The sequence below is a fragment of the Anser cygnoides genome, chromosome 3 (genome assembly GCF_040182565.1).
Source record: "Anser cygnoides isolate HZ-2024a breed goose chromosome 3, Taihu_goose_T2T_genome, whole genome shotgun sequence".
NCBI lineage: Eukaryota > Metazoa > Chordata > Aves > Anseriformes > Anatidae > Anser > Anser cygnoides.
In genome coordinates, this window is record NC_089875.1 from 27977666 (window position 1) to 27998713 (window position 21048).

Consider the following 21048-nt stretch of genomic DNA (forward strand, 5'->3'; position numbering starts at 1 on the left):
ACAAGTTTCTAGAGCTGAAAAATATCAGTGCTGCAAAAAGAATGATGCTCATAGTTGAGACAACAGTTGGAGAAACTAAATCTCATTAGAAAATAAATAAAACAGTAGGTCAGTATCAGTGTTAATGCCACCAAATTGGGAGGCTGCTGTCTCTGTAACCGCTGCAAGACAGTTAAGCAAGGCCAGAGAAGGAGAGATTTGTTTTTAGAGGGAGTAAAGACAATGTGAGAAAAGGAACAGTGGACTATGAATTAGCACAATGAAAAGCTGCAGGAGACGCTTTTAGGAGCTGAAGAAGGGCCTAGAAACTGGCTAAAAAGTTTTGGGGACCTGTTTTTACATTGGAAAGCCATGGAAGATTATGTTAACCATGCCATGCAAAGCAGTGTCACTCAACAGCAGCTCACAGCTGCGGATCCTGGGAGGAATGGGGTTGAACTGTGTCATGAATGCAGAGAAAGGTGCAGTAAGCCAAGTCCTGTCTTTCCTCTGAACATTTCCTACCTGCTAGCAGTTTTTTCCTCAATATGTGCCTGAGTTTTGTGCATTCCCTCCCAAGGAACCCAGGCTTGTTCCTAGGTGCATTATAGAATCCTGTTCATCTTTCCTGGACAAATTCTATTATGTGCATTAGAATGCACAACTCTTGGTGGACCTAGCCCTCAGAGTTTAACAAAATCACCATAAATCAAAAGAAGTAAGTACCTTATCACTCTGGCAATCCCATCAGACTCCTATTTGTGTCTTTGAACAGCTGGCTTCAAGTGCCCCAATTGGCCATTACAGCTTCAAGGATCAAACAACAGGATGCATGAATGCACACAGAGAGATGGATCACGACAGTATGACTCTGGGAGTCTTTTCTATTAACAGGATGACCACTTGGCTCAGTGTTTGCTCAAGCTTCCGGACACATCTCATCCTCATCAAACATGCTCATATAACTAATGAGAGCTTTACCAGAGCATCTCCCATGTAGACAGTAATCTCATTTCCCAAGACATTCTCACACTACTAACCTGGCATGCATGTTTCTAGGTACCATGTAATCATTTATATTTTGTCAGTAGTTACATAGTATGAAATGTGCCGTGGCCATTCAAATGCTTTTGACTATTTTGCTAGCTAAGTTCCAACCATAAAAAGTAACTCAGACAACTCAAATTATTAAAAAACTGCTTCATCTGGGCATCTGCTACTTGTAGTGATAATTAAATAAGTTGTTTTAAAGTAGGAATGTTGTGGCCACTGAGTAGATAACTCCCAAAAGGCTCAGGTCTGACCTCATTTGCCAGGTAGCTTTTAGCCACTACATCATTTCCTCTGAGCTGTGAACCCTTCAACCCGTGCACATGCATCTGGATTAGCATGTTCAAGTGGTGCTCATTTCTGCATCACACTGTCTCCTATCATCAAGCTGTGGATTACCAAGTTCTTCTTTTTACCATAGGACTGTCGCTTTTAGTACGTGGGAAATGTGGTTCCTTTTTTAAATAAAGGAAGTCTGAGTAATTCTGTAAAGCCACGAAGGCTAAAATCTACATACACATTTATTCCAACAACTTACATCATTTCAGCTTTTGCAGCTCTGACATCCAAAATAACTTCATTAAAATCAAAGTTTGTAGGCAATCAAGCCACTAATTTGCTACTAAGCATTACTACTATATTGCAATGTTCATATTCTATACAAACCTTTTGGCAGCACAGCTTCCAAGTTGAAGAGCCGCTAGATTTAATCTGACTTAGAGAAAAGTTCTACTACGCCCCTTAGGAAACCAACAGATGTATGGGAGATCCATAATCAATTAGCAAGAGGAGATAATGGGACGAGGTGGCCGAGTGGTTAAGGCGATGGACTGCTAATCCATTGTGCTCTGCACGCATGGGTTCGAATCCCATCCTCGTCGGTGCGCAATCATTTAACTATTGGAGAGTGTCCAGAGAAGGGCTACAAAGATGGCGAAGGGCCTAGAGGGGAAGATGCATGAGGAGCAGCTGAGGTCACTTGGCCTGTTCAGCCTGGAAAAGAGGAGGTTGAGGGGAGACCTCCTGGCAGTCTACACCATCCTCACGAGGGGGAGTGGAGGGACAGGCGCCAATCTATTCGCTTTAGTCACCAGTGATAGGACCCAAGGGAATGGTGTCAAGCTGCGACAGGGGAGGTTTAGGCTGGACATCAGGAAGAGGTTCTTCACTGAGAGGGTTGTCACGCACTGGAACAGGTTCCCCAGGGACGTAGTCACTGCACCAAGTCTGTCGGAGTTTAAGAAGCGTTTGGACTGTGCACTTAGTCACGTGGTCTGAATTTTTGGGTAGACCTGTGTGGTGCCAGGAGTTGGACTCGATGATCCTTACGGGTCCCTTCCAACTCAGGATATTCTATGATTCTATAATCAGCTCATCACTGGTCTGTATACAGATGTATAGATGTTGAATGAGCTACAGGTCCTGGAACAACCTGGCAATACTAACTTCAGCAGAAGATATGGGTGCTAGCATGCAATGCTGCTCTTCACTTACTGACCAGGACACCTTGCAGGGAGGATTATAGTGCTCTGGAGCTGGAACAGACAATCCTCAATTCTTACTTGTTTACTCAGAATCATAGAATCACCTAGCTTGGAAGAAACTTTCAAGATCATCAAGTCCAATCATCAATTTGACCTACAGAGACCCCTCACTAAACGATGTCCCTTAGTGCCACATGCCCGTGTCTCTTAAACAGCTCCAGCAATGAGGAGTGTACCACTTCCCTTGTCAGCCCATTCCCATGCTTAACAACCTTCTCTGTGAAGAAATTAATTTCTGATATCCACTATAAACCTCCCCTGATGCAACTTGAGACCATTAATCTTATATCCTGTGATTGGTATCTAAAGAGCACTCACTCCTACTTCTATACCACATTTCAGGACAGTCAGGACTCTGAAGCCAGAATCGTTTATTGAAGAAAATATGGGAGACTATTAAAATGTTTTTTGAGGTTCAAGGACTATGGACCTTGCCACCTCAAGACCAAAACAGTTAAATATAGTAATATTTCAGGCATCAGCTGCTTTTTTGATGTGGCTTTAAGAATGATGGAAGGTATGTTTTTTAGGTAGATGAGGAATCAGACCAACTAAATTGTCCAAATACTTCCTAATACATCTCTGGAGGATCAAGTTCTGATTTGAATGAAGTGTCACGGAGAATAGAAAACTTGTTAATGTGAATATATTAAGTCAGAAATTTAAGTGAAAGCAATGATTGACAACAGTACTTTGAATTACAAAGCTCTTTATAGCTGGGATTTTAACAGGACTTAGTCTAAACCTAACTCCAAACCATTTAAGTCTATGGTAAAACTACTGACAATTGCAGAGGCATGCTGAGGCCTCACAGAATTTTTTTTAATTTTTTTTAAGAATCTTTAAGCTTTCACCTCACTGCTTTAAAGCATTTTGCAAACATATACACCTTAGAGGTTTTATATAGCTGGCGAGTAAGCTAAAGCATATGGGGAAGAAATAATTTGTTCCACACCACAGAAGAAATCTGTCAGAGCTAGAATTTGTACTCACAGAACTGTTGCTATTCTGTTCTTCTCTGTGGCATGGGAAAGTCTTCTCATTGAGCTTTCAAGCTCACAGGGCAGAAATGACACTATCAGTGAGTTAAAGCTGTTCGAGTCCTTACTGAAGGAAAGCGTCCATGATAATACTTGTAGGTCTACGGATTTCATTTCCTTAACACAAAACAGAAGATAATGATTTAAAGGATCCATTCAGGCTTAGTCAGTTTTAGTTCTCAATGCACTTCAAGTAGAGACTACAGGAAATGTAAAAAAACAAACAAACATGTTTCATCACATCCTTTTCAACTGTCATGGTTAAATATTTAAGGCAAAAATCAATGGACACAATAGAAGTGGACCAAAACTGCTTCATGTTTGCTTTCTATTTTATGCTGTAGAAATCAAAAAGGCAAATAGATTCTTCTTCCTTAAATGCTTACATTTGCTCTGAAAAAAAACAGTGTATTTAAAACTACACAGCTGATTTTCAGCATGTGACCTCTGACAAATGTCAGTTCTGACCTCTGATAAATGTCAGTTTTTTGGACAAATGAAGAATCTGCATTAAAAACAATTTTTTTTTTTAAAGAATAGGAACAGAAAATAGACAGTGACAAAATGGTGTTGAGGCAGATTTCAGGAAATATATTTTCTCTTCCAGTGTTACATTCCAAGATATTTTTAAAGCACAGATATTGAAAACAGATTCCCATACAATTCTTAATCAGTTACAGTAGCCACTGGAGTTAGTGGTTCCTAACATGTGGCAAATATATAATATTTCTAATTCAAGCCATGCCATGGTGGTATTTTACCAACATTCCTTATGCTATTGTTACAATTCCACTAGTTTCACAGCATTTGATTTTGTTCCCAGAACATAGCATCTCCCTTTCTGATATTAACAGCAAGCTGTACAATCATAATAGCCATGGTTCTTTCCATCCCAATATCTCAAAATAATTTGATCCTTACCTCCCAGTTTTGTAGATGCAGAAACTGCAACTCAAAAATATAAGGAGACTGGATTCGGCCAGCAGTAAGCTTGCTGTAGGGCCTAGAATGGAAAATCAGCAAAAAGCAAAACACCTCAAACTTTGTAGAGCCTGTCTGGTTTCATAAACGAAACTCGTCCCCCACAGTGGCCAGGGAGAGGGATGCTCCACTGGAGATGGACACCATGGTCCTTCCACTGTCACTTGACACTGTGGCCCTGGAGAAGAAGGGGCACAGCGAGGCACAACCTGGCGTGGGTGCTCCTGCACACAAGCCACGACAAGCATGTGGCACGAGCAAGTCCTCACCCTGTGATTTGCATCAAATTCAGACATTAGGAATCCACATGCTCTGGGATGGGGTGCTAAGTCTCTTATTAACACACTACAAAAAATATTAATCGTCTATGAGACAATCATGATTATTTAGGGAAACTTACTGTTTATACAAAACACATTGAAATACATCACATTAATAAAATCTACCTGATTTCATAAGCAACTTGTATGCAACATTTAATATTTTAGAAGCCATTAAGTACTTCATTTACCAATGGATTAACTAGAAAATTCTGAGATAAAAGCTGTAAGAAGAGACTTGAACTATGAATTGAGTGGTGAGAGAGAGGTCTTGAAAAGCTTGTGGCAAAGCTATATCAAAGTGTGTAAGGGAAACCATTCCAGCTTAGCTATTATGCAGAAAGTGAGAGTTTCATATGAAAGTTTAAAACAAGTTGCTGTCATCAGTCAGAAGAAGCTGAAAAATCCTAAAGAGGTGCTGATCACAACCCTGGATGGGCTTTTTGTTCTGCATCAGTAGTGCTGAGGGTACGAAGCGGCAAATCACACTTTTTCCTAAGCAAAATGATTAAACTGGACAAAAAAAATGGTGATGGGTGAAAAACATGAAAGCTGGTAATTACATTTCAAAGTTGACCTACTATTTTTACATCCACACAAAAAGAATTCACAGTGATTTTTTAAAATTAATTTCAAGTTGATCTGAATCTGTATTTTTCAACACTTTCCTCTGAAGTTAGAAGTAAGAAAGCTCAAACCACCACCTAACCAACAGTAGGGAAAGGCTCCTTCCAGGGCTCACAAGGATGGTTATCTCTCTCCTGTGTAAAATACAATACAACAGTGGCTAGCAAAGTACTGCTGACTTATCTAAAACAAATGCTGCAGGCAAGTTAAACATTTTGAAATAACCTTCCTACTTTACAACAGTTATTCATGCACTTCAAATGCAGATTTTACTTATCTTAATCTAAAATTGAAATTCCTGAAGAGCAAGACATATACGTGGATTAAAAGTCGTCATTCTTTTTTAATTGAAAATGCATTTTTAAAATGAAATGCTAGATTAAAAATTAGACATTTGAATAAGATGATCTGATATTTGCGAAATTTCACCACCACAGTCACCAAGCAGACAATTACAAGAATTTGGCCTCTCTCTTTTTAATGTATCATCAAGGAAATTTGCAGAAATTAAACAAGTCCTAAACTAACGGTGCCCACTGCCCTTCCAAGCTCAGTGCATTTGTTTTCTCGCAAGGACATCAGCAGAATATTTAGCACCAGGGTGGAAATAGGGGAGGTTGGACTAAAAGACTCATATTACATATTGCAGATCTCATATTCCCACTCTTGTGCTGCTCCTGGATTTATAACCTGCTCATTTTGTGGTTTCTTTTGAAGCATTTTGACAGACAACCACTTCTCTGCCTAAAACTCAATAATAGCTCTAATGTGATATACTAGATGTACAGGCATCATGGTTCTTCACAAGGAAGGAAAGAAAGCCTTACCCAGAAAGTAATACTATTTTACTAAAACAAGGTGATTGGGGTTTTGTTGGTTTGTTTTTGGCTTTGGCTTTTTTTTCTTCTTCTTCTTCATGTCACATCATGCAGGTGAAGCAGCAAATGAGGGGGGAATTAGCTGCATGTACACTTAGTGCCATCATTGCTGCTGCATACATTCGACCTAATTGTAAGAGTGAATTGCTCTGTATGAGAGCAGGTGAGGCCTTAGACACATACAGAGTTAAATACAGAGACGCTGTTGAGATACTAAAAGCTGAGATATTGCTGCTGACCGCAGAGACTAAATTACAATTAGGTACACATGCTTCTGGGAAGTTTGCCAAGAAAAAAAAAAAAAAAACAGGGAGAGGCGGTCATCATTGCTGCCTTGCCTATGCTAGGTAAAAATGGAGATCTAGCTGCCATAACTCTCACCAACCAAGCAATTGTGCTTGGAGCACAAAGCAAACCAGTGCTGATGAGACAAATGAGGAAACCATCTCTGAGAAGGAGTTCAAAGAACAAAACCAGAAATGCTTCAGCATTGTTGGCTTTATCAGCTGAGCACTGGGACAACTGCACCACTGCCAGCTGTTGGTGTAGCATGGTGGTTTGGTTTTGGTGTGCATGGTGGTGGTGGGTATGTTCCCCCCTGACCAAGGACTGAAAAGCTAGGGGAAAAAAAAAGGTTCAGGTGTAGAGTTACAGCAGGAGAAAGCGTGGATATTGTAGAAGCAAGAAGGGTTTGAGCATGGCTTTTGCCTTTCATAAGGAGGTACCAAGAAGAACTGAGAGCAGAGAGGTACAGTGGTAAGAGCAGAACACAATCAAGAGTATTTGTATAGAGCTGAATTTCTTCAGCAGGTAAAGTAGAGGGAAAGGTAATAACACTGGCCACAGTATACCCCATAAGGAGAAAAAGATGAACAGGATTCCAACTTCTAACATCCTGTACTGGACTCAAAATTTAGTTTACTAGGTGACACAAATTGAGAAGAAGGATGAATGGTAAAAGCTAATGGGAGCAGACACAGGAACAGGTGAACACCTACATTATTTCAGTATTTTTGATTCCTTTCAGAGAAACTATCTGATTCAACAAGAAACAGACTATTACGACTTTTTAGTGAGGTCAAAATATCTTCAGAAGTTCTCCACCAGTCTTTGCTGGTAATACGTGGTCCTCATACTTCCATACTCAATATTCAGAGCAGATGCAGCTGTTGCCTGCAACCTCAGCATGGCCAGCAGTGTTGATCCATTTCTGCCATTGTAACTGTAGCAGCACCTAAACAGAGGGGGGCTCTTCAGCAGGAGCTTTTCTTGTAACTTGGCAAGCAACTCACTCCTTAAATGCTTTCTTGCTTGGTTAGTTTTGTTCTGGATCTAACATTAGCTCCAGTTCTCATCTCTACTACCCTGGTTGTTACAAGATCTTTTTTTGCAATTCTTATTATTTAAATGTGCAAAGTCATAGTTTATAAAGACTAAGTTCAACTCCTCTCCACGTTACTTAAGTATAGCTTTATGTCTAGCATTGGATCAAAAAGCCGTTACATTCTTCTCTCTGTGAGAAAAGTCTCTTCTGGTGGGAGAAGAAAATATCGGGAGTTTCATCTTGCATGATTTCCTGAGATCCTCGGTAAGCAAAGAGCATTCATACCTTTGTCTCACCATCTCAGCCTTTCACAGGGCTGGGCGTCAAGGCTGTACCCAACCATTGCTAATCCTAAAAAATTTCACAAGGGAACAAAACAATGCAGATGTAAAAGCCCAATTGCAGGCATCGTATTTCTATACATGTTGGTAGTTCTTTCCTATGTCATTTTGGGGGTAATGAGTTGGACCTATGAGCCTCCTCTTGGGAGATTTCCTTTCTTGTTCCAGCCTCTGCCAAAGCGTTGGTGGCAGCACTCCACAGGGGTCTGCAGTCCAAAGAAAGAAACATCACAGGCTACAGAAAGTAATGAAACATTTTGCCACAGGAGCCAATTTCTTTCATTAGTCCAAGGTCTCCTTTTACCTCCAATAATGTTCAATGATGAAGAGAAGTTTGAGACCAGAATTTACTTAAGAACATAAACCAATATTTCCATGTGGTTTCTATACTCTTGTAATCCAGGAACAACATTCAAGGGTTTAACAGCATAAAAGGCAACATCACCAACCTCTCACTCTCGGTGACATGTGTTAACACTGAGTCTCAAATCACCTGCAAAAACAATATCATGGTGAAAAAGTAATCAGTCCTGATCTTAATGCACATTTGTCTGTGTGGTATTATCAGACAGTTTTGAAGTCTGAACAATTTTCTCACACATAAAGCATTAAAACCATTCTGAAGCACTCAAAGTACATGGGGGAACACATGCTTCGCTGCTTGCTGGCAACAATCTTTTCCATGGGTCTTTTGCCAGTCTGATCAGGCACAAGACTGCAGGACTGAAGCAGAAACTGATTAAAATATGCATGGACACGTGTGTGTGTGTATGTGTACTCACACATTTTTAAGTAAGTGCTAAGGAAAGAAAGGATACATGGAAGACTTTTTAAAATCTTTGATGCAGGGCAGGGTTAAGGAAGTCAGGGACAACTGCTCTGGATAAACTGATCTGAGATTGAGGGAAAAAAAAAGGGGAAATTATCCCCTTTGATGAAGGAGTTTAGAATAGGTACAGCTGCATTGTGCAGGAACAGGAACTTGATAATAAAAACTCTGATGTGGCGTTTACCCCAAGACATCAGTGAGTAAAAATACACACACATCCACAGAGCTTAGGCTATTCTGGTGCAGCTTAAATCACTTCAGAGCATCACAAAAAGATCTGGGACTTGCTTGAAATTAGTCTTCTGGAAAATATTTAGGGTTGCTCTGACCAGCTACTGGACGTTTGTGTCTTTTTGGTAGTTGTGTATACTGGGAGTGGGATGCAGGATCTGCGGGCAACAAAGTTAAGCATCAGGAACAAGTCATTTAAGGAAAATTGCTGCCCTGAGCCAGAATCCATATCACACACAGTCCTTGTCAGGTTCATCTCTTTTGCTTATTAAGGCTGTTTGCATGGGTTGCTACTGTCCTAAAGTCACACATACTGAAGTCCCCTTGTTCTTATTCATTTGGGATACTTTCTTCCAGTCCAGTACAGCTGTCAGTCAGGGTGCTAACTCTTTGAGAGCAACAAATGAGCCAGATGCATAGTTCAATGGCCAGACACTTCAAGTCATAACAAGCAAGTGAAGCGAGCTAATTTTGCTTGCAAAAGAATTAGCTTTTATTAGCCACTAATACCACTTTTTGTCCTGTGTAGCCCTTTAACCAGCTGCAGCTCCATTGACATCACATTTTGGGGAGATTACTAGAGGCATGTCTCGATGTGAAAAGCTAAGAGGGCTTTCTAGAGCAGCCACCTCTTACTAGGACAGCAGAGGAATGGAGAAACTTAAATTACCATACTGTAGACATTCACATGGCATAAATCTTGTAATTCAGACCACAAATTGTGCAAGGCATTTTTGCCCATGTCTAATTTTTATCATATGTTAAATAGGTGCGTGTATAGATATGCAGTATATGGCATGCATATTAATAACTTAATGAATTGAGGCCAGAGAACATGTACAGAATTGCATAAATATATATGTATGTGCCATATATATAGTTGTGTGCGTGTGTGTGATCATGTTTAGTCCAGGTTCTGGAAACAGTGACGGAATATCATTAAGTTGTGTTTTTCTATCTTCTCCCTTTTTGAAAAACTGAGGAGAGTGAATAGCTTAGCTGCATTCATAGACTCTAAGTTCAGATATATTTTTATATAAATCATAGTGATTTATAAACCCCTGCTAAACCCCCCAGTGTAGTTACAATTTTTCCTGTGAGTGTCAGACTGCACTGACACCTTACAACTTTGTGATACTGCTGTAGATCAGAGATCAAAATCAAACTGCTGATCTCAAGGATTAGACCCCCCCAAAAAATATCAAATCTATTTTAATCAGCTATGGTATGTCCTACACAGAAAACAGTAGAAGCTCCTAAGATCCCAACTAGTTAAGTACAGGCAAACTAACTTGATTTCATTGCAAAGGGTTCAAAGTCCAAGTCAGGAGCAAAGTTAGTTTTTATGCTGAAGAATGTCTGAAGAAACAAAGCACAAGGAATCTACATAAGTCACACACGCTGAGAAGGTGAAGAGAAAAGAATCTCAGACAAAAATAATAGTCATTAAACAAACCGCTTGAACTTTTCATTAAACACAGGAAAGCTTTGCAGAAGAGGGAGACAAGTATCACAGGATCTCTGTTAAGGTATTTAGGTGGGGAACCCAAACTAGTTACATTTTTTAGTAACTGTTATCACAAAAAAAGGCTCATGAAGGCAACTGATGCCTGTAAGGGGGTAAAAAGGCAGTAAAGGAAGCCAGTAAAGGAAAGGCAGAGAGATAAACTTACTTCCAGAGCTGCCTACCTCAGAAATGATGGTGTGGGCCCCTACACACTGGGAACATGCCTCAGCCACTGGAAGAAATAGCCTTGCTGTTTCAGGAAGCACAGCATCACCATGCTTCTCCCATAGCAGCAAGCAGTCTCCCAACAGCTGGGCTACAATTTTCAACCCCAGCAGCCTTTTTTGTCCCTAGAGATTATCTAATAAGGAGTAGGTCCTGAAGCGATGCATTTCCCCTGCAATAGAACATTAATGAGATACAATGGCAAATAATGTGTTCTAATATAGCTAGGATGCTCGATGCACCTCAAGCCGAGAGAACACAAAGAACAAATGAGTTTGTGTGATTTCCTTTAACATAAATGACATTTTCTGTGGATTGGACGCATGACTAGCAGTATTTCTAATATCAGTTTTCAATCACTTAGAAAACTAGAAAGAAGTCTTCCTTGGGACTGAACTGAAACTTCTGATGGGCATATTTGAGTATGTAGCACATGAAACATGGAACCAGATCCTGATTTTGCTGTTACAGGTAGGATGTACAAAAGAAAGGGAGCTCTTTCTTTCCAAAAGCATACCTGAGCAGAGGGAGTCAACCTAACCACACTCCAGACTGTGCTAACAGAAAAAAAAAAAATCATGCATAACCTTTTGGACAGGAAGAAGAGTGGGGTTCACCCTCCTTCTGCCACAAGCCAGCTTGGCTTTGACAAGAAAACCATAGGTATTCATCCTATCAGTGGTTGCAACAAAAAGCATTTGTCTTTCCTTCTGATCATGTTCTTCAAAGTCCAACACAATGGATTCTTAACCTGGAAATTATTAATGTAGTTGCAATCACCCACCTTTTTATGACTAGACTGGACAAGTTCCTACATGGTGTGTAAAAGGGTAATCCCTTAAACATTTCTCTGGCACAGCACAGGAAAAGTTAAGAACGCAGCAGACAAAAACCTGAAAAGCATTTTCAGGGAACACAACTCCTCTCCCACCTTAGCAACACCGACTCCCCTCAGCAGTGCCACAAGCAACACCACCTTTGTGTTTTTACTTCACATATAACCCCAGAAATACCCATGTGAATGGAGGACTGGTCTTCTAACTAGCTAACTGCTTATGTGTCCCAAAACAGATCTAAACAACAGGGCAGCTTTTGTCCTCGCTCTTCCTCTGTTGCTCTCTGGTGCTGCCCAGAGAGGGCAATAATGATGGAGAAAATATATTATGTACAGGGAAAGCTGTAAGGAAATACCTACCTTGTTAGTTTCCCTTGCAAACAAACAGTAGCTATTAAAGGTTATACATGATTTGTCCAGTACACAGAAAGAAATATATATATATATACATTTTAGAAGGGACAATTGCTGCAGCATAGTAGGAACAGAGATTCCCATCAACTCCAGTGAAGCTGACTAAGATCACTGGTAAATGAAAAAGGAAACCATCTTTCTTAGGAAAAGCAAAACAGCAAACAAATCAACTTGATAACATGGTTAAAACTTAGGTGAAGGCAAACATGCTTTCTACTTGTGTAACACCTACAACAGAGGGGAGCAGTAGTGAAGCAGAGAAGACACACCAATACATGCCCGCTGCAAAGACCTGCCCTGAGAATAGACTGCCACGTACCACAGTCAAAATAAGTGTCATCTGCACTCTGCGACACTGCCAGGGATTCTGGCAGCCTCAGCAAGTTTGTGGATTTGATGCATCAGGCATTGAGTTGCCATTGACCCACATGGAAAGGACAAACCTGAAAGGAGGCATTATGACCGGCACAGGCTGCTTGGATTAAACCTGTATGAAGAGTGAAAAATTTAAAAAAAAAATCAAGCTTGGATTTTTGCTTATACTTCCTCCCCCTCCCCAGCAGAGCTCTCATTATTAAAGAGTTGAGAACAATGTCAGATCTCACGCAGAGAGGAGAGCCAGCACAGCACAAGAAGGAGAGTCAGTGCTAAATCGATTTTATGGACATATGCTTTCAAATGAAATCAAAACGTCCCCAGTGTTGCAGTCTTTCTGCAGCTCCCAAGGCTCTCACAGCTTCTGGGGGTTGTTGGCAGTTGTCTAAGGACATCTTTCAAAGGGTAACTTGAAAATTACCGCAGCCTGGATCTGTCACAAACAACCGGTCACTGTCAAACTCGGGACACTGCCCTGCTGGGGGATGGAGAAACAGGAGGGGTTTTACAGTCCCCTTCCCTCCCATGCAGTCAGCTCCTGGCCACAGAAAGCATACAGTGATGCCTAAATTGGGCTGTGGGGTGGGGGAGTTACCACTAAGTGAAATCTCTACAGAGAGGCATCCTGCCCACCACCGGGTAACAGGTATCAGGAGTTATTTGTCCCCGGTCTCACCAGCAGAGCAGTTTGCCTACCAGCTGCTGAGGATGTCTGGGGGACATAGCAGAAACTGCGAGGCCTGCAGAGCAGGGCTGCTGCCCAGCGAGCCTCATGTGCTCCTCCCCGGCCTGCTCGGCCATCAATGGCAGCAGGGCTGGGGAGCGGCACTGGCGCACCTCAGCTTCTGGCGAGGCCTGCTCTGCTCATCCTGGGGTACCATGATGCTCCTGTGAGGCAGGCTCTGCCCGAAGTTGTTCAGTAAGGGGGTTTTTGGCAATGGTTTCATGTTACAGGGCTTCTTTTTATATCCCCTGCTGCCTCTTTCAGGCCCTATCCACCCGCTCCTTGCAACTATTAATAAAGTGTCCCTTCCTCCAGCTGTGAGAGCAGGCTTTGCAGCCTGTTTTTAAGCTATTGTTGCACTTTTAACAATTAAGACTTCACAGCTTACACTTCATTATTTTCTTTCCTTGAATCTAAAGTACATTTTTAAAGGAGACATGTCAGCTGACATCTAGTCTTAAAAATAGGCATTCAAAAAGCTAAAACCTATAGGCATGCTTCCAGGACTTTTTTTTTTTTTTTTAATTCAACACCAGTACTTCTTTTAAATGCACTTTATTCTGCAACACAAACAGTACTGCTCTGTACTAGCAAGAAAGAATGTGAGGGAAAAAGGTAAGTCTAAGCCAGCTGTCCTGACAGCACCCATGCTCATGCTGCCCTTGTAAAAAACCTGTCCTCTTGTTACCCTGCATTGGCCTGATTCACCTGCTCGATGGACAGAAAGATGGAATACATAGAGTATGTATTATAATACATATTTTATATCTGTCATATCTATTCCCATCTAATGCAGCCAGCACTCAACTTGCCACCATTGTAAGACCACACAAAACTTAGATAAAGCCACGAAAACAGGGAGAGGTAACAGCAGAGAAGTCACTTTGCTGCTACCCGCAGCCTGCTCCACAGCACGGTACGTGCTCAGGGCTCCCACGTCACTGTGCCCAAATCTGCTGGCCTCAGTTCTGCAAAACGAAGGCCAGGCATTGAAATTATGGAGAGTGAATGAAGATTTTCATTGCCTCCTTTTTTTCCTTCAATTTTTTCCTTCCCATATTGACACACCACAGACAGCCAAGTTTTAGAAATACATGCTCTGTGCTCCTTTAAAGCCACCCTTCTCTAAAATTTCTTAGTTTTAAAAAAAATGGAGGCACTCAAAATAAACAATCATTTTGAAAATCTTGGCCTATATCCCAGTAGGGAGTGAATCTAGTCACGTACACAACCACCTTCAAGCTACACAAAAATGAAGCATTAAAACAGTAAAACCACGACAGACAATATGGAAACAAAAAGTTCAGCATGATGAAGGAGCTAAGATCATGTAGCTCTCGCTTATCTACTTCAATCATAATTGTTCATTACTTGGTTTGTTAGCCCCTGTTACGAACCAGAACCCCAGCAACTTGAACAGCAAACCAAAACACAGTTCCCATGCCACTGAGTTTAAAATATGTGCAGTCAGAGGTAATATTCTGTGTTACATTTTACCTGGGCTGCTTCCTTGTCCTTACCGAATCCCTGAAGCGTAGAAATCCCAGATTTCTTTCACTGACTGCTGCCATTTCTGTCTTTCTCGAGTGACTTCACCTTCCAGAGGAGTTGCTACCTTTGCAGTTTTGGCATCATTTTTGTTCTAATGCGAATGTAAAGCTGTACACAAAAGGTATACACTCGATTAGTATTCTTCTTTTCTTTAAGTGTACTTGTTCACAAAACCAAAAAGCATGGCCAGAAGTAGCAGGAAGCGTCAGTTCTTGAACAATAAAACTGCTGAAAGAAAAAGTTTTACAAGCAAGCTCTGGTCCACAGAACACAATGTAAAAGCTGTTAGATTAATCTATTTTCATTGTCTAGGGTGGAAAAAGGAAGGAGAAAAAAAAAAAGAAAAAGAAATTCCTTGGATGCTATTATCATAAAAGATGGTGAAAAAAGATGGGAATTTAATCCTACATAATACTTCAGTATTCAACCATTTTTTTCATAAACTGGAAATAAGTAATTTTTTCAGATTTAAAAAAAATAAAGCTTTGAGAGTATTTTGGGAAGAAAATACATTTTTTACTATCCATTAATTGAAAAATTTTGTTTCTATTTGCTGGGCTCTCTCTGTATTGCAGGCCAGTTGTCATGAGGGACTGTCTGCATCCCTCATCCTCTTCTAGGGGATAATGACAGCCATAATGTACCAAGCTGCTCAAAGAGAACTAAGGCTCTGCTACTTAGTGGCAAAATACCAGTTAGCAAGCAAGCTCAGACCAGCAAGGAGACTGGGAGCAGCAAGCACAAACTATACATTGTCTAAGAAAATACACCACAAACTGGAAGTGCAGAATTGACACAAAAATTAAACAGCCCCAAAACAGAAGGCTCCGTTTTCTTTTCTCAAAACAACAAAAACAAAAGCCCACAATGCTGAAAAATTAAGACAACTTTTTCCTTCTTTTTCATAACATATTAATTTTTCCAGAAGTTGCATTATAACATCATCTTAATGGCAGATTCCTGTCCTGACTAGAGATCTTTGAATCCTCAGTGATTTATATACTATAAAAGACAATACAATTATCAAAATCACCCTTTAATATGAGGCATAAAGAAGGTTAGGGCACCGTTGCAGAAAAGATCTAGTAATATTTTCTTCAGATAACTGAATACCTTATTCAGGAGACTCTGCAGTAGGGAAAAATATGGAGCTTGGGCTCCTGAACACAGTTATCACAATGCTGCTGCAATGCAGGGAAACAGAGGAGTTTGCTAATTAATGTACAGAACTGGCCAACAGGTCTCCTAACTTCTTTGCCAAACTCTGCCACTGACCCACTGCAGCTTTGCAGAAGTCATTTTGACTGTCTTTGAAAGGTGTAATAGGATATCTGCTCCCTTGAACAAGAAGTGTAACTTATGTCTGCATAATACTTCAGATCCTCATTAGAGTCAGAAATGGCCAAGGGAAATGGAAAATGGAAGCATATATAACAAACGCATATTTGATCCCGTTCTTTAACCCTCTGTTTTATTAAATAGCATGCCCTTCCTCCTGCAACTGTATTAAGTGACTCTTGCTGCACACTGTAGCAGTTCCATCACATTTGACTTGCTATTCTCCAGCATATTTTAACATTATTTCAGTTGTAAAGCAATGTTTTTAAATACAAAGACAAAACAAACTCATGAGGGAAGATTTCAAAATAAATATTCCTCTTGGGTTTTCTTGTTGTTTTCTTCAGAGGGACCAGATTGCTGCACGCCCCCACTCAGCACAGGAACTGAAGTGATGGACGTGAGAGGAGCCAGCTTACACCACTGAAATGCCCACGGTTGTTTCAAACAATCTGCAGGCCTGTTGAGGCTCAGGGCTGCTCTGTTTTTCAGTCAGATGAAAATGCTGCATGAAGCTGGGCAGGAAGCATGCTAGATGTGCTCCAGCTTTGCATTTTGTATTAGGGAAAACTAAGTGAGCAGGCATGGATGGGTATAACTAGCATCCTGTTCCCTAGCATCACCCCAAAAATCACGGTTATGGCAGTGGAACAGCCCTTCCTTTCACTCAACACTTCCCCACAGCATTTGCAGGCAGCATGCTCCTCTGTCACAAACAGCAGAAGAAGGAAAATTTCATTTAACTTGCCTATGGCATATGCACCATGCAAACTTGTTCCCATATGTACTTGCTCCTCCTAACAAACGGAAATTTTTAATTTTCCTGTATGACAGGCAGGGAGCTTCACAAGCCCAAAGCACAGATGGCATGCTTGCCTTCATGATACGGTTGAAATCTGGGAGAGCCCAGTTGGAAGAGCCAACAGTGTCCCCTCCGAAGCACAAACTGTGTTGTCCGTGGGCAAATGGCAGGCAGACAGGGTCTCTGATTGCCATTGTACAAAAGGAGCCTGCATGCATGAGAGCCCTTATCACTGGCAGACTCTAGGACTTGCAAAGTCAGAGCAACGAAGCCCAAAATACATATATGCAGAAGGAGCAACAAACTTTCTATCCTGATGAAAGCACAATGAGGAAAATCTTTCCGACAGATTCACAGCTGGTTTCAATCCACAGCCTAAGCATATCTAATGGGCTGCCTTTATCAGAGAAGCTCTCATAGGGTTCTGGCTGCTACTGAGGGCAGTTTGCCACCGTGCAGACCCCTCAACAAAAGTCAGAGAGGACACTGTGTACTCGCAACATTAACTGAGGCATGGGGTAATAGAGACCATCTGCTACAAATTCTGGCCCCTCTTGCACCTTTATTAATCCACCCCAACTCCTAAGATCTTGCTGAAGTTAATGTAACTGCCCTGTTAGAGTACCAGGAAAACGCAAAACATACCTTTCAAGAATCTTATGTCTTTTTGCATCACTCTCAGAGGTAAATTCTACTCATGTGAACATAGAGTATCACATGGTCCCAAAAGCTCCGGGGTGAAGCCCTGGCTTCTCTGGAGACAGACAAGTTCTTTAGCTAGGAGAGGTTAAGCCAAGCTACCAGTGTTCAGCTAAACCAAGACCTTTACAGCACATACTATTTATGAAAAGAAAAAAGTTCAAAACCCCACACCCATTTATGAAAATCTGCACGTTAGGGACTTGCTGAGCAGCTATGGTGTGCATGTCATGTAGTAAGTAAAAGTATTTCAAATATACATAGCTTTATTTTTCACCCCAGTGGCTTACAGATTTGTCCCAGGACAATAGAAGTTTACAGGGAAGGGAGAGATGTCTGTGATTAAGAAGGCTTTCAGCTCTTCTTCCTACAGATACCCCGTGGATATTGCTGTATTCTCCAGAATCTGAGCTTCCACTTAAAAAACAATGAAGTTTCTAGCCCATCTGGGTTTGCGGAAGCAGAATGTAAACAGATGTACTGTTGTCTTATTTTAGAAGCTGTAGCAAGCCAGACTGAAACAATAGCACTAAGAAATGTCAACTGCTCCCATTCATCTCAGTGGGGTGGGGTGTTAACTTTGAAGCCTAATTGTGACCACTTTAAAGCCAACCTTTTAACCAGTTCACTGCTGTTGCCACACCAGAAACTCTGAAGTAATGAACTTACCAGCCTCTGGATTTGTATGCATCACTCCAAGCTCTCCCACTCACTTGAAAAGGACACCGCATTACAATCGAGCTAGCTTGAATATTCTTGCACTTAAGAAGGTAGCTGAATTGTTTGCTACTGTCTTTCAAACTTAGGGTTAAAAGAAAGTCAAGGGTGAAAGGTTGGCTTCATTGTTGATGCTCTCAAAAGTGCAACACATGGGATTTCATGCTTTTTGCTTTGAACAGGGTGCATGGATGGCCCTTCATTTCAATAAATTGACAAACCACTACCTACAAAACTCCTGAGAATAATCACTATTGAAGTTACACAGCATTATCAATCACGATTAAAAATAAACTAATGACAGTGGTAACATGTATTTGTAACAACAGGGGGGGGGGGGGGGGGGGGGGGAGAGAGAGAAGGCAAGGATCTTCATTTCTAAGAACCTGTAGCTGACATTACCTTAAATCTAAGGTGCATCAGGCCTGATTCTGAGCACACAGACAAACTGTCCTTCTGAAGATGTTTTACACCCAATTTCCAGGAAAGAAGTTGAAGCATTCTGTGTCAATAGTCACTTTTAAGCCAGCACGTGAATTTTCCTCTGGGACTAACAACTGAAGACTAGCAGCTCTCACGGCACATTTCTGCAAACTTGATTTCAGGTGCTTATAGGATCTCATAGTTGAAAATAATCAGGGCAAGTTACTCCAGCTCATGTTTCTGAGCATCCAAAAGCCCAGCGGCATGAAGCTGGACTCCAGGTCCCAGAAGCAGTGGCTCTGCAGTTGGCCAAGCCTGGTGAGGTCCCCTGCAGCTGCATGCCAGCTCTGCTCAGCTAGCCCTCGCGCCCACCTCTGCTACAGGACCTTTCACAGTGACCCACGTGTCTGCCAGAGCTCGTGGGCTGCACAGAACCTGGCAGCTTGCTGCACAAGGAATACATGGTCCCTGTAAAGGCTTAGCAACTCTTCCCAACTCCTCCTTCTTCAGTTCCATCTACATGGGGCACTGAGGAACATGGTTTAGTGATGGGACTGGGTAGGCCAGGCTGATGGTTGGACTTGATGACCTCAAAGGCCTTTCCAACCTAGAATATTCTATGACTCTACATTGATGATCCAGCCACAAGCCTCGTTTTGTCATTTTCTTCCTGACATCACACATGTTAAGGTTGAGAAGTCAACACTAACATCACAGCAGCACTACTCTGGCCATCATGAGTGCACCCACACTAGGTACCTTAACCAAATAATGCTGGGATGTCACAAGAAGCCCTAAACATGGTTATAGCCACCAGCTCACCGGGACTTAAACAGGAAGGGGAATATCCCAAGTTAGCTACATGGCAGAGATAAGGGAATAGTATCACTCAATAGTTTAAATGAATAGTATCATCAGCAAAAGACCTTAAACAAGCAGCTGGGATGGGAGTAACACCTCTAGTTCAGGAAGTGGCAAATAGAAGAAAGCAAACTAGAAGGATCAGCTATATTTGCATATATAGCATATATTTACATATAGCATATACCCATGCTATATTCACAGAAGATAAATCCTTGATCATACAATTTTCATGCCTGAATAAAGCTGTCTTTACTGAGGAAGGTCTTGAATTGGTATAAGAGTGCCTACGTGTGGTACGGAATAGGGTTATTCTGGTAGAAAGGGGAAACTTTCCTGTCTACACAATGCCTAGGTGTTTGTGAAAACAAAGCCCTAATTCATGCCATTCAGGTTCTTTTGCCTGCTACAACAGACAATGCTCTGATGCTGTTATTAGCAAGTTATGAATGCACAATCCTTCCACGTGGAACTTCCACTGCAAGCTGGGCGTTTAGGGTGCTAGGAATTTGTCCTGACTAATAAAAACACCAAATGAAAAATTCTGTTATCAAACATTAACATTTCCTGAATCTCAGTCTTTAAACCACAACAGAATATTTGTAAAATACTCATGATAGAAAAAATGAAAGAAACCTAAAAGCCTGCAGACGCTGACTTCATATGAGAAAGGCCTGGTAAGAGAGAGAGACATTCATTTTCATTGACTTCAATCAGCTGCAGCAGGATGATCAGTTCTCTGTAGAGGTGTTGAATATGATCGCATGTACTTTCACAGAAGTGTCTGAGTGCTGTTGAACACATTTTTTGCAAACGCTTAGAGGTACAGAACAAAGGCGGCTGAAAACAGACTCGGTAAGTTTACAGTTTTACTTTATCACTGCATTAAATTCCCATTCAACATCAGTCAGGCACCACACACTTGTTACAGAAAGAATAAACAGCCTCATAAAAATTAGACTCTCCACGCTTTGCTTTGCTTCACACCCCTCCTCAGCTGCTGGCACATGAAACACCCCGCAGCTGGCTTTGCAGAAGCCCATGCCGGCGGTGCCCCGCTCCAGAGCTACGCTGCCGGCACGAGCAGGCGGCGGGCAGGAATGCTGACACTGGCACGGCTGCCACCGCGTTTACTTAGCACTCATTTCTCTCAGTCTGCTTCAGACCAGAAATGCAGGCAATGAAAACCTATTCAACCTCGGAGAACCTCGGCCACTGCAGGGAGCGGAGCGGGATCTCTGCAGGTACATGAAAGAGGCATTGAGAAGACGCTCCCATTCAAAGGAGGCAGAGCGCGAGCCCCCAGCTGTCTCTGGTTACCTTTTATTGGCATGAAAGGGGGGAGGCAGGAGGGAAAGGTTTCAGGACAAGCGAAAAACAAGCTTTCTAAGATTCACTGTTCAGCCTCGAAACAAAAGCTCACCGAGTTTAAG

The 21048-nt window shown here is 41.6% G+C and overlaps 1 long non-coding RNA gene and 1 other non-coding gene across 5 annotated transcripts in view; one reads left to right on the forward strand and one right to left on the reverse strand.

The window, feature by feature from the left end:
* LOC106031485 (uncharacterized) overlaps positions 1-21048 on the reverse strand; it is a 70271-nt gene that overhangs the window by 11299 nt on the left and 37924 nt on the right. For all 4 annotated transcript variants that reach the window (XR_010830147.1, XR_010830146.1, XR_010830144.1 and 1 more), the window contains 2 exons: positions 4535-14883; positions 3567-3730 (listed from right to left, as the gene is read on the reverse strand). This is a non-coding gene — a long non-coding RNA (uncharacterized lncRNA). The remainder of the gene's footprint in view (positions 1-3566; positions 3731-4534; positions 14884-21048) is intronic.
* TRNAS-GCU (transfer RNA serine (anticodon GCU)) lies at positions 1829-1910 on the forward strand. The gene has a single exon. It is a non-coding gene; the product is annotated as a tRNA-Ser (tRNA).